The following is a 14,268-nucleotide window of genomic DNA, read 5'->3' as shown; positions in this document are numbered from 1 at the left end:
ATGACAAAGGTGACTGAGTAAGCCTTTGGTCCCCCCACTGTCCACTCCTGCATCCTGGCCCCTGACCCTCAGCTTTCATCTCCCTTAATCCTCACTTCTGCACTGTGAGGTGCCTATTATTACTACTGTGCCTATTATACAGATCAAGAAACTGAAAGCCCAGAGATTCAGAGACTTGGCCAAACTGCCCAAGAGGCTTCAGATAACGAAAAAATAAATAAAACACACAGCTGGCTTGGAAACCGCTGTACTGCTCACAAAACCATATAATTCATAGAGTGTTCTCCAAAAGGATTTGTACTTACTTTTGATTGTGAATCATCTCAATTAGCCCCTACAGAAAAACCTCTTATAAACCTACTTCACTTGTCACTTGATGTAGGTGATTTCATTTAATGTGGGATACTTAGGAAAACCTCTAGATTTTTGGCTTTCATTATTTTCAGGTCAGATGAACTGCTTTGAATTCTTCTGATTCAGCAAAGCCCCCTAAGCCATGTTAGAGTATTCCAGCTATGCTTCTAAATACATAAGAATTTATTTTTATTAGTCACCCCAAAGATACAAATCATTGTGCCTACTCAGCACCAAGTGACTTAAAAACTAAAAGACTAAGAGAAACAAGAACTTTTACATTTTACATTATGTATTTTAACTATTAGAAATTTTAAACAATCAATTGCATATATAATAAAAACTTTTAGTTATGAAATTATAGGAAAAAAAGGATGGTATACATTACAAGGTACCTGTCATTATCAATGGCATTTTATTTTTTATAGAACCTCTAAAGAAATCAGGAAAGCTTCACAAAACATGGTGTGATGTCTACAGGTGGAAACAGGCCATGAGGTGAGTGAAAATTGCAAAGAACTTATTACTAGTAAGAATACATAAACTGAGAGCCTACTTTAAAACAATGTACTTGTACTTTACTTAGTTTAAACCAGTACTTGTACTTGATTCTTTTTTTTTAACATCTTTATTGGAGTATAATTGCTTTACAATGGTGTGTTAGTTTCTGCTTTATAACTGTACTTCATTCTTGAAGTACAAATATTACAAATTGTTTTGAAGAATTTTGTAACCCTTCTTTGTTTAAAAACAAAAACAAATGGACATACTGTGGGATTCCTTTATTAGTTATAGTCAGAGCTAACAGCCACCTAATAAACCAGCCATGTTACATCAAACTTTTACCGCATTTATGTTTACTCACAGTATTGAGACAATAATGACCATGTTTTGAGTTCTATTTTTAGATGTCTTTGGGGATTGCAAAAAAACCTTAAGAATGAAAACATTTACTTCACATTCAACTAATATTTACTGAGTTCCTACTTATACTAGGCTTTGCGACATAATAACTATGTGCGATTTGTAAGTCTTACCCTCGTTTTACAGTTGAAGTAGGTTTATGAAGATTAAGTAAGGTTCCAGGCTCACAAAACTAAATAAGTCACAGAGCTGGAATTTGAAGCTAGTTGTTTAATGCACTTAAGAGAAAAGTCCCTTAGTTCAAAGCAATATTTTTAAATTTCAAATCTAAAAAGTGCACATTATAAAACAAACACTTGTTCAAGACAGAAGAGTGTAAGTAAAATGTTTAAGCCCATCCCTCCCCTACCCCATCCCTCTTTTCAAGCATAATCACTGTTAGTAGTTTGGTATAAACCCTTCCATATCTTTCCTTTTGTCCAATATGCTTTTCATTATATCACACTTCCTGCCTACTTAAAAACATCAATGAATAGAGGAGGTTGAATTTACCATATATCTGTACTAGTATAAATATCTATCTTTAAATAATAACTGAAAAGCTCATTCAGCTAACATTAGGCATCTAACTATCGAGACTCAAAGAATAGAATTCACTCTTTCTTTCCTAGGGACTCATAATCTAGTGCAGTGGTTCTTAATTTGGTTTTGAGAGAGTAAATATGGACTCTTTTGAGACTCTGATGTGAGCTCTGAACCTTCTCCCCAGAAGAAAATAAATCTGTATAAAATTCTGGCTATAATTCAGGGGATTCATGGATACTCTGAGAGTATACGGACCCCTGATCTTGTAGAAGTAAGATTTTTAAATTAGTAATTTAACATAAATACTATAATAGAAGTGTGGACAAGATGCTATGGCAGCACAGAAAAGCAAGGACTTTACTGAGACATGTCAAGAAAGGGAAGAGTGATACTTGCACAGAAATCTTGAAGAACACAAGGAGTTTGACAGCTAGCCCAGGGTAGGGGAAGGATGTCCACTGAGGAAACAACATTTATAAATCCTAGAGGCTAGAAAGGACAGGGACCCACAAGACTGTCTTTGTGTTAGGAGCCCAGTATGTATATGAAAATGACTAAAGAGTTTGCAGAGCTAGGTAGAGGCCAGATCATGAAGGGTTTTGTCCATTGTGATAGGATGTTTGAACTTTAGGAGTCACTGAAGGATTTTGATCAAGATTTTCATTGGTAGGTAAGAAGTCTACAATTAATGCATGACTAAATAAATGATCATGGGAATACTAATGTGGATGATAGAATAAGATATAAAAAGGAGATAAGACCATTTGATTCAGATTTGTTGGGGGATCATTGATGAAATAATATGCTATTAAAAAGATACGTTGCTAAAATCAAATGGAATTGAGTGGAAGGTCACTGCTTTCACAAAGGAGATTGGGAGACTGAAGCTCTGAGACTGTATTTGTAAGATAAAGCTCAAAATTTGGGCAGTACATCTGCCCCCTCACTGCAGTGACTCCCATGCACAGTCAAGCTAGTGTCAGTCCCTCGGGGTGTCTGTATCACTCCTGGTCTGCCACACCATCTTGCCTTCCACTGTCCTACAGTAACTCCTGATGGACCATTTGGTTTCCTATTGACTTTGCAAAGAGTAGGAAAAGAGAAAGAGGGTAAAACGGGTAAGGTTATCAAGTTGTTTACACTGAGCATGTATTGCTTTTATAGTTATTTTTCTAATTTTGTTTTAAAGTAATGTGGTATAAAGCCAGGCTTACAAATAATGTCATAGCTAGTTCATTTCTATTTGTCTGTACTTCACCTGATATACCTACCTAAAAATGCAATATTAGTCTCACCTCCTATTCTCGGCAGTGACTTCATAAATGAGGTAAGACTATAAAGTCTCAAAGATATTTCCCTTGATAAATATTTATTGTTCAATAAAAATTTTACTTATCAGATGCTACAAAGGCTGTGAAGACTAAACTTGTACATATATTATATATGCTATTTTGTGTGTATGATGTATTATAAGAACTTTTTAAAATACAAGAAGCATTTGGTCTTTGCCGAAGGGTAGTGCTCTGAAAGATTTCTCAGTCTACATGTATAGATAGTGAACTTTTGTTAATAAAAAATTTACAGTTTAGGTGATACAGCATTGATTTTTCCAGCTTGCCTTTCTAGCTCATTATTTTTAAAAAAATGCATCTCCTTGCTATTAATAAAAATAAATAAGATTCCACATTGTTTTCTTTTTTCCCCAGATTTATTGAGGTATAATTGACAAATAAAGTTATAAGATATTTAAAGTGTCCAATGTGATGATTTGATATATGTATTCATTGTGAAAGGATTTGCCCCCCCCTTTTTTGGTGGGGACATTTAAGTTCTACTCTTTTAGCAAATTTCAATTATATTTACAATTCAATCTTAACAACTATAGTCACCATGTTATACATTAGATCCTCAGACCTTATTCTTCTTATAACTGAGAGTTTGTACCCTTTTACCAGCCTCTCCGTATTTTTTCTTTAGGGAAAGAAATCATTAACTATAAACATCCTCTGGAATTTAAATAAATTCAACTCAAATTTGTGTTGAGTGCCCACCACAAAAAGTTCTCAAACTTTTCATATCAGAGGAATGTGAACAAATGATATAAATGTATTTACCTTTAAAACTCAAGCTAATTTTGCATGCCTCTCTATGAACTATCTGAACATTTAAAATATATAATACTGGGCTTCCCTGGTGGTGCACTGGTTAGGTAATCCACCTGCCAATGCAGGGGACACGGGTTCGAGCCCTAGTCCGGGAAGATCCCACACGCCGCGGAGCAACTAAGCCCATGCGCCACAACTACTGAGCCTGCGCTCTAGAGCCTGCGAGCCACAACTACTGAAGCCCGCGTGCCTAGAGCCCGTGCTCCACAACAAGAGAAGCCACCGCGATGAGAAGCCTGTGGACCGCAACAAAGAGTAGCCCCCACTTGCCGTAACTAGAGAAAGCCCGTGTGCAGCAACGAAGACCCAACACAGCCAAAAATAAATAAAATAAATTAATTTAAAAAATAAAATAAGATAAAATATATAATACTTTTTAAAATTGCCTACCATTGAGTAAAATTGCTATTATAAAGAGATAATCTATGTTTATCCTGAGGCTTAAAGTCTAGCAGTCTAGTTTGATAAGAACCAGATGCTCACCAGTGCAATGGATATGAATATGAATAGTCCCTGTCCTGGTGCAGCTTACAGTGTCGTGTGGGACACAGACAGGGCCTGTTGCCTATAAATCCCAACAGAGAGAGACACTAATAATATGGTATGAGAATGTAGTAGAAGAGGGATCAACTAATGATGACTTGGAGGACCAGGGCAGGCTTCATAGAGAAGGAGGGGCTTAAATTGAGCCTTGACGGATAAGAAATAGTCATTAGGTAGGGAAAGATATTTGAGGCATAGAGGATGGAAGGAACAAAGGTATACAGGCAAGGATTTGATGAAATGCATGAACTGTGATTATCTATCTACACATCTGTATCATACATACTAACTGCTATGAAGTTTTATTTGAAATACTATGAAACAGAGAAACAAATGAAGTAAGTTCAGCCAGTCCAGTCATTAGCTGTTACAAGTAGCAAAATCATATCAACTAATGTCTAAGTGGCTACAGGGATATATCGGGAGCCACACTCAGGCATAAAATTAAGGTCCCATAGGCAGAGCTTGATCAAGAGACACGAGGCAGGCTTAAAATCTGACACTCATTCAAACAGATTTTCTTTCATTATTCAACATTTGAATAGAAAAGAGGCTGATTCCTCCACGGAGGTAGAGCGGAAAAGGAGGACTCCCAAGGGCAGTACTCAGTCTCCTGTGCAGGATCAAGAGCGGCTCAACTCTGGCCTCACACTGGCTGCACCACTCAGCAAAACAAAAATCCTACAAGGAAACCAGACTCACCCTTCTAAGAAGGCTTTCTGGCAACCATTTGTTGCTATTCAAGCCTGCATCTAGGGTATCCCATCACCCACCCCAAACACACACACATACATACACACCCTCAAGATGCTTATCGAAGCATTCCTTTCGATCACACAAGATACTTTCCTTGAGAGAATTCCTGATAAGTATGGTTTTCTCCCTCTCACATTTCCAGGCCCTTTCAGCACCTCTGAAAGACAGGTGCATGCACAGCTCCTTCATCTATCTCTAGCCCCGTTTTCAGGCCCGAGGTTGCCAAGCAGTTGATGGCTGGGGGGGGCTCCCTCCCTCTCCACAGCTGGGCTGAGGCTGCTGCCTTGGACGCAAGCTCTCGATTCTGGCTCCTGAAGTGGTAACCAGCACCTGCACAGTGCTTACCTGTGAGCTAAGTGCTCGAGACCACAGACAAAGCTTAACATATGGTTCCTACCTTTAAAGACCGTTGAATCTAGACTCCTCGGGAGGATCCAAAGTTTGCTTTTTCTTTCACCTCTGTCGATCTCAGGCTAGAGCTTCCAGCTTTGTGCTAGGCAAAACGGCAAAGGATAGTAATAATCACTACCAGAGACATATAATCATCCCACAGACGGAGCTAATCAGACTCTCAGAGAGATTAAGTAACTTTCCCAGGGCCAATCAACTATTTAAATCATACAGCTAGGACTGGAGTCTAGACGCTCCATACTTCAAAGCTCAGATTCCCCATTCCCACCCCCTACCTAGCTTGGCTCTCCGTGTTGCTCTCAACTAGTTAAAGTGTTAGCTGACAACAGAGTAAGTAAAGTATGTTTTAAAAAAATCTCTCAAGGTCCAAAGGAATAAAGTCATAGTGTTGGTGACAGTGAGGTTGGTTTATTTGGGCAAAGGGCCTGACCTGACAGCCTTTTTATTCCACTGATTTATGAGGCCCACCTCACTGAGATTAAAATGGCATTATCAAATTCCATAATTACCATATTTGTACAAGAAATTGGAACTCTGTAGTGAACCATTTTATTATTTCTGTCAAAACAAGAGCTTATGACTTGTCAGGTCACTTAACCATGGACCTCATTTTCTTTATTTTGAAGTGACAGGGTCTGGCTGGCTGATCTCTGTGTCATTTTTCAGCTCTGATCCTTTTTACCACATATGCTGAATCCTTAGTTTATATTGCAAGTTGTTCTGGTTAGGTGTGGTTTGGTTTGGTCTTTCCAAACCATGATACTGATACTGTTTCATTCATTTACTTCATACCTATTTATTTGGGGTCTATTCTGTGCGAGAGACCCTCTTTCAGACCTCGGGGAATGCAGAGTGAATAAAAACATCCAAGCCCTCATGAAGTAGAGATGATGGGCCAAGATGATCAATAAACAAATAAACAGACCATTGTCATTTGGTAGAAAATGCTGTAGGGAAAACTAAAGCGATGGAAAGGAGACAGGCAGTGAAAGCTGAGTCCTGCTCTTACGTGCGTGGTCAGGGAAGGCCCTTTTAATGAGGTGACATTTAAAGAGACCAGGAGCCTTAGAACTTTTTTTATCCTTAATGTATGATTGTGGGATATTGTAAATTTGACAAGACTTCGAAGTTGTCAAGAGATAGGAGCAAAATGGGCCCTGGTGAAGGTGCGTAAGAGTTTGAGTTTCAACCTCACTTTTTCCCCTCACATCCTGTGGGTCCCAGGATTTTCACAAATGAGCTTTTCTTGCTTCTGTGATTCTAAATATTCTATATTAACATTTTAATGACTTTTCAAATGTACTGAATCTACTTATTTATATAATTTTTGCCAATGGGGATTATGGCTATTAACAGTAAATTCAAAAGGCTATGAAAACTGAATTTACAGGATTTTAAGAAGCAGGGTTTTGATTTGCATGTAAACTTTGCATCCAGATTTACAGTATTTCTCTCCTCAGCTTCACAAGCGACAGGCTAGAGGAAGGACCTAAGTTTAGGAATGTGTGGGAAGGAGTTAAAGATTCCAGGAGCAGGCTGAAAATACTGCTTTCGAAGGGGTGGGTGTGGTTTCGTTTTTGTTTCTGTTTTTCCTGGATTCCTAGATCTTGCGTCTACAGGCTCATTTACTGCCTATCTCATATTTGTCTTGGAGACTAGGAGCATGGATCCCCAAGAAGATGAGTGGTAGATGTTACAGGCCAAAGGCAGGTCCCTGAGTGTTAAGAGAAAAGAAGTGGGCAAACCCCAGGCAGTGAGGTTTCTAAGGTACGTTCCAAAATAGGTGGAGAAGAAAAGGATTGACTTTGTCTCTAAATCCAAAACATTAGAACCTAGTATATATAACAAAGGCTAAGCCATCGCAGATCATCTTATTTTAGACCCTGTCACTCTGAAAATGCCCTTTAGGACTGAGATAGAGCATTAAACCCCTTTGTTCTACTCTCCCGGCCTGGATTTCCTGCAGCCAAATTCTTTCTCCCTCTGTCTCTACGTCCACGACTGTTGATTGCCAGATTGTTAGGTAAGAGAACACTTAACAAGTAATTATTAGTAAGGAATTAACACCTAATTAATTAGGGGAGGATTATGTGCTACATAGTTATTATTGACAATGTTTAGCAGGTTTATCATCTCAGTCAACAAATTTTTATTGAGCTTCTATTCTATGTAAGAATATAAAACAGGCACCAAGAATATGAGGAGTTGGAAAAAATAGCCTCTTTTCTCAAGAAGTCTATTTAGAAAATGAGACTATAACATAAGATACATACAGCAGAAAATCATGGTTTTGGTTCCAATTGAGTTCTACAGATATTCCACGACAGGGATAATTTCCTATTGGACTGAAGGTAAAAGTCCCAGAGAGGGATGGAACCTGAGTTAGACTTTGGGGAGTGAGTAAGGATTTGACAATTGGAGTAGGGTGAGGAGGGCAGACTAGGCTGCAGGGAAGGGGAGAGATAAGGTAGGAATGCAAGTGGTGAATAAGAGTTAGGGGGCTGGAATACCTCCTAAATATCCCAAACAAGGTTGGAGAGGAAGGTCAGGGACATTGTGGAGGACCTTGAGGTTTGTTGTATATTTTAATAAGGAGAGAGCTATTCAAGAGCATGAACAAGGGCAAAAGATGATAAAAGTGATATTTAAAGGAAAATAATCTAGTTCTGTAGCAGCATAGAGTGTTGATAAACTAATTAGGATGTTCCTATAGATGTTTAGGAACAAAGCAGTCAGGTTGAACCAAAGAAGTGACAATGAAAAGGAAGGAGAGGGACTTCCCTGGTGGCGCAGTGGTTAAAATCCGCCTGCCAATGTAGGGGACACGGGTATGATCCCTGGTCCAGGAAGATCCCACGTGCTGCAGAGCAACTAAGCCCGTGCGCCACACCTACTGAGCCTGCGCTCTAGAGCCTGTGCTCCGCAACAAGAGAAGCCACCACAATGAGAAGCCTGCGCACCACAACGAAGAGTAGCCCCCGCTCGATGCAACTAGAGAAAGCCTGTGAGCAGCAATGAAGACCCAATGCAGCCAAAAAAAAATTTTTTTTAATAAAGAGGAAGGAGAAAATGTAAGAAACCATATAAAGGAAGACTCAGAAGGATTTCACTAATGGTGGTGGTTCATAGGATGAGAGGAAAATCATTCCAAGGTCTTAAGTCTGGGTCAATAGTGGTGTTAGTGACAGAGCCTGGGAAATGAAATCTGAAGGGAGTACCTGGATAGGGTGAAGGTGACCGATGTGATTTAAACAGGTTGAATTTGAGGTGACCATGGAACAGCCAAGTGAAAATCTTCATTGGAGTGAGAGAGGGGCATGGACATACATACACTACCAAACGTAAGGTAGATAGCTAGTGGGAAGCAGCCACATAGCACAGCGAGATCAGCTCGGTGCTTTGTGACCACCTAGAGCGGTGGGATAGGGAGGGTGGGAGGGAAACCCAAGAGGGAGGAGATATGGGGATATATGTATATGTATAGCTGATTCACTTTGTTATAAAGCAGAAACTAACACACCATTGTAAAGCAATTATACTAAAATAAAGATGTTAAAAAAAATTTTCATTGGAAAGAAATATAAGTCCAACAAGGGATATTCATTTAGCAGAAGAAAAAGATCAGAAGAACAGACAGTTTTGTTTCCTTTTCTCAAAATAAAGACCTAAATACTAAAAAGATAGCTAAAATGACATAGCAGAAGAAATAGGGATTACAAAATTGTGAACTGTTTAGCATCATTTTGGTTTGGGGTACAGTGGGTCTTTTTTTTTTTTTTACATTTATTTATTTATTTTGGCTGTGCCAGGTCTTAGTTGTGACATGAGGGATCTTTAGTTGTGGCATGAGAACTCTTAGCTGCGGCATGTGGGATCTAGTTCCCTGACCAGGGATTGAACCAGGCCCCCTGCATTGGGAGCTCAGAGTCTTAGCCACTGGACCACCAGGGAAGTCCCTGGTTTTTGTTTTTTAAATTGAACAAAGGGACAGTTATAGAAGGCTCTGGACTGAGGGCTGGGAAGGAAAGCCATTGGTTGCCATATCACCATATTGCTGAGTAATATTTGGAGATGCCCTGGTAGGGTTTTAGCCTCAGCATTTCAGAGCTGCAAGGACTTTGAGAGACTCTGCATACTAGATATGAGGAAATGGAAGCCTGGAGAGGGTGCCTGGCTTTCCCACAGCCCCACAGTGAGTGAGAAGTCAGGGTTGGATCTCAGTCCAGTATTCCTTCCTTTCCCCAATACTGCTAGTCATGAGGTGCACTACCTTCCTGACTCTTTAGGGAACATTTTTACATAGTTCTATGGTAGGAAGCCTGAGGAAAATGTTCACAGATTGCATCATCAGAAAGCAAAATGGATGGCCTAACAAAAGCGCTAAGTACATAGCAACAAAGGCAAGAAATGATGTGGGGCAGCATGTGTGTGCCCTGTTAGATCAGCTTGCCTTCAGTTAAGGGAGCCATTTTCAAATGATATCAGAACAAGTTGAAATGGGCATGATCTACACAGGGAATGATTTGCTATAGTACATTTAAGTAGCCCTAGATAGATTTCAAGTGAGGTTGTTCAGTGTCTTTCCATACATATTTTTAAAGGTTCTGAAGAATAGGATTGCTATCCAACTATCTGGGATGGGAGAAGTATGTAATTCAGTTTGGAGGCAGGAGGATGGAGTACTTCTTTCTATATTTTATTTCCTTATTCCTGTCCCAACTTTTTCCAAAAAGGAAATTGAAATAGTGCAATATGAGATTTAGGAATCAGAATATAGCTTCTTAGCAAAACCAGACCCAGTGTGCCCAATGTGTTCTGGTCTCTTTATGGAATGTTTTTAGGCCTTTTCTTTTCTTTTTTGCCCGTGCTGCTGAGCGGCTTGCAGAATCTTAGTTCCCTGACCAGGGATTGAACCCGCACCCTCAGCAGTGAAAGCACAGAGTCCTAACCACTGGCCCGCCAGGGAATTCCCTAGGCCTTTTATCCTTGTGCCAAACTTACCAGATGTGGTACGAAATTACCCATTGATTGGGTTCAGTATACCTTAGCTCTAAGGAGGACATGTATGAAATAGGATAAATTAAAAAAGAAATTATCAAACAAATGATGAATTTACATTTGTTATCCATCAGTAAAAATGTTGAATATTTCTTATATCTAGGTTACTACGCTGTTTGACTCTAATAATAATGGGTTATTAGATGATCCTTGCCCTAGTGAAGACAGATGACAGTTGAGGAGAATGGCCAAGTCAAGGCTTATGAAGGGTATGAGTCATGATCTGCCCTTTGAAGGGTGAGCAGGACTTGGGGTGGCAGAGGGCAGAGGGTTTTAGGCAGGGGAACTGTGGGGACTCCTCAGGGAGATCCTCAGGGAGGAATACATAAGGCCTGTGGGGGGACTAGTTCTGCAGGGAGGATGCTGTAGTTTCAAGAGAACATTGCTGACCCCTGTAAACGGTGCACGGGCTGTGGGCTATTCTAACTGAGGTCATAGATTTGCAGGATTTGTCTATGATTTCCAAGTCCTGGAGTTCACTGGGAGGTGGTAAGAAATTAGCCATTAATGAAGATTGTATTTTACTCTAGTTTCCTTTTTAGCAGTTATAAAAGTGCTAAAGGCAGATCCAAACTGGATGTCATTTCATCTGAACTATGAAAATTATGCTCCCAGGAGTGTCAGCAGTAACCTTGTTTCCCCTCTCACCTAAAATAGGCTGTTAGTGGTAACTGATGCTCTATTTCATAAAGTACTACTAACTCAGCTATGTGATTCAGATCTTGTGAGTCCTGCCACTGCCTTGCTTCAGCCAGAAGAATACTTCCTGAGGACTAGTTAAGGGTTTACCCTCTGAAAATTAGGGTCAACCCTAGGGCTGGAGGGAGCTTTCTCTGGGGCTCAGGGCTCCTTCCCTGCAAAATTCTCCCAGGAGCCTCTCTTGCCCTTCACCATCTTCCCTCTCTTCCAAGCAGGACTGACCTAGTGAAAATACAGCAACAGTCAATTTTCTTTTGAAGTAGGTATTTACCTTGTATTCAGGTAACACTGTGCCCTCTGCCTCTTGAACAGAGTGCTGGGAGGCTCTTAACTTCTACTCAGATAATCCAGGGAGAGAACCTGTTTAAAAGGTTGAAATTAAAGTGAGTCAAACCAGGATAAGAAAAGAGATAGTGCACATCTTCCTCACCAGCCCCGTAGCCCCTGAAGTGTCCAGCTTGCAAAATCAGGTTCTAACACCTTTATGTATGCCACTTAATGAGTCAGAAGAGCTTCTGGAAGTAATACGGTCTGAAACTTTTGATAAGTTTTGATGTTTTAAATGAGGCATTCTTAAACTTAAAATAATTATCTCTGGCCATTGGATTTTTTTGTATGTGTAACAGCATGCTGGCATTTCTTTTTCTTTTTCTTTTTTTTTCTGATTGAGTTGACACATAGCAACTCAAGCAAATATCTTGACTGATATTTGGTAGACAAAACAAAAAAAATTAACGTGCCTGTGGAGTGGAGGTGAGAGGACCTCTGCTATTCCATATTCAGATGTAAAGAACCTCTATGTGCTTTATGAGCTACAGAATTGCCCACTCTCTGTGCTTTGCCCCTCTTCTCATTGGCTCTGGGCACTTTGAGGTTGCTGGCAACCATGGAGTATCAGTTACAGTTTTGGTGCTGGACCATTTGTTAGGAAATCCTATTTATTCTCTCTTGGTTTGTCAAGCCCAATGGTGGGCGCAGGGGATATATTTCTGCTAGTGAAACTTTGCTTGATAAAATAAAACAATTTTTTTTCTAACAAAAATCACCTCTAGGCTAAACTCTTTCTGTATTTACCACTGATTATTTTTTGCTTATGTGAAGCAGGCATGGTAAAATCACGTTTCTCTGTAGGCTATTAGATGAGAATTCAACTCACTTCCATAAGCATTTGTTGAGCACAAGCTCAGAATGGGGCAAGGAGCAGGGGATACAAAGATGAATAAAACACACCCTCTGCTTACAGTCTGGTAAGGGAACTAGCATTCAGGCAGTTAACCAAGGATGTGACAATGTGACCTGATTCAGTGGCAGGGGCCATCCTGTTTCTAGCAACACTTATATTTGAGAAAAGGTCAAGTAAGAGGCTGACTTGAGGACCAAGAAGTATTTTCAAAATAAGACTATTTATTGTTTGAGTCATCTGGTGAGATCCCTATTTTAACTCTTTAATTTATTGCCTTTGCCATCATAAATTGCTATGTATTCAAGGATGATTTTATTATATATATTTGGGGGAAGTGGGTATAAAAAGTTACATTATCACTGAGGCATCCTCATTTTAAACACCTGCATGTACACTTACGTATTGTGAAATTTGTCTTATCTCATCATTTTGCTTCTCAGGGTCACACTGTGCTCTTTGCTTTTGTTTTGTTTTTTGCATTATATTGATTAATGAATTATATTAATAGATTTCTAAGCATCAAGACCTTTTTATAACCTAGAACAAACCACTGATCATAGTGTTGTATTTTTGTTTAGAATATTTGTATATTTATTTAGGCTATCCTAGAGTAGATTTGGTATCAGAACCTCATAGAATGGATTTAGTGACATATATATCTTATTTTGGGGCATGGATTAAATAACACAGTCATTGTTATTTATAGAAATTTCCTGTTATATTATCCTGGGTTATTTCTTATTTGGTGGTAGATATTTGACCTCCCCCTTTCAATATCTTCTATAGAGAGTTGTAATTGACTTTATAGTTTTTAAAACAAAGTTCAACAGCCTATGTTTTCCTAAACAATTGTCCGTTTCATTTCACTTTAAAAGTTATTGGCAATAAAATGCACATAGAATTTTTTTTTTTTTTTTGCGGTACGTGGGCCTCTCACTGTTGCGGCCTCTTCCATTGCGGAGCACAGGCTCCGGACGCGCAGGCTCAGCGGCCATGGCTCACGGGCCCAGCCGCTCCGCGGCATGTGGGATCCTCCCGGAACGGGGCACGAACCCATATCCCCTGCATCGGCAGACGGACTCTCAACCACTGCGCCACTAGGGAAGCCCTGCACATAGAATTTTAATAACAATATTTCATAGCCTCTGAATCGGTGGTTACATCCTATTTTTTTGTATTCTTTCTTTCTCTCAATCTCCTTATATGTCATTAGACTTGTCAAAACTTTCCTCATTTTACAATTTTTTCAATCTGTTTTTTCAAATAGCTATCAGACCACACATAGGAACTGATATGTTTATAATGACAGTAAAAGTGGCTTTTGATACTAGTGCTTTGGAATCCTGTGACATGAAGAGGTTTATTTAAAGATAGAAACTAATAGAATAATGGTTCTACTTGGAGCTACTTCCTTAATTGTTCAGAGCTACTGTTTCCCTTTGTATAAAATGGATGGTAAAGTGTGCTGCCCACTGCACAGCATTGCTACAATCACCAGGTGAGATAATGTATGGGAGTGCTTTGGAAACTATGATGCAGGTTCAAGCAAGGTCATGAAATATATCATTTCATGAAACATATGTTGCTTTTAGGCTGTATGGAAAAAACAAACAACCCCTTTCATAAATTTTTTCAAAGTACTTTTCTATA

General features: G+C 39.4%; 2 protein-coding genes across 2 annotated transcripts in view; one reads left to right on the top strand and one right to left on the bottom strand.

Annotated features, from left to right (window-relative positions):
• The window catches only part of DHX57 (DExH-box helicase 57), a 76,389-nt gene extending 70,620 nt beyond the window's left edge, over window positions 1-5,769 (bottom strand). The window contains exon 1 of the mRNA XM_049696459.1: window positions 5,665-5,769. The gene's annotated coding sequence lies outside the window, so the exon portion shown is untranslated. The remainder of the gene's footprint in view (window positions 1-5,664) is intronic.
• Window positions 1-14,268, top strand: part of ARHGEF33 (Rho guanine nucleotide exchange factor 33) — an 84,509-nt gene that overhangs the window by 4,458 nt on the left and 65,783 nt on the right. The window contains exon 2 of the mRNA XM_049696471.1: window positions 783-852. The gene's annotated coding sequence lies outside the window, so the exon portion shown is untranslated. The remainder of the gene's footprint in view (window positions 1-782; window positions 853-14,268) is intronic.

Source organism: Orcinus orca, chromosome 13 (genome assembly GCF_937001465.1).
Source record: "Orcinus orca chromosome 13, mOrcOrc1.1, whole genome shotgun sequence".
NCBI classification, from domain to species: Eukaryota; Metazoa; Chordata; class Mammalia; order Artiodactyla; family Delphinidae; genus Orcinus; species Orcinus orca.
Note: the sequence above shows the minus strand (reverse complement) of the source record. Positions and strands in the feature narration are given on the sequence as shown.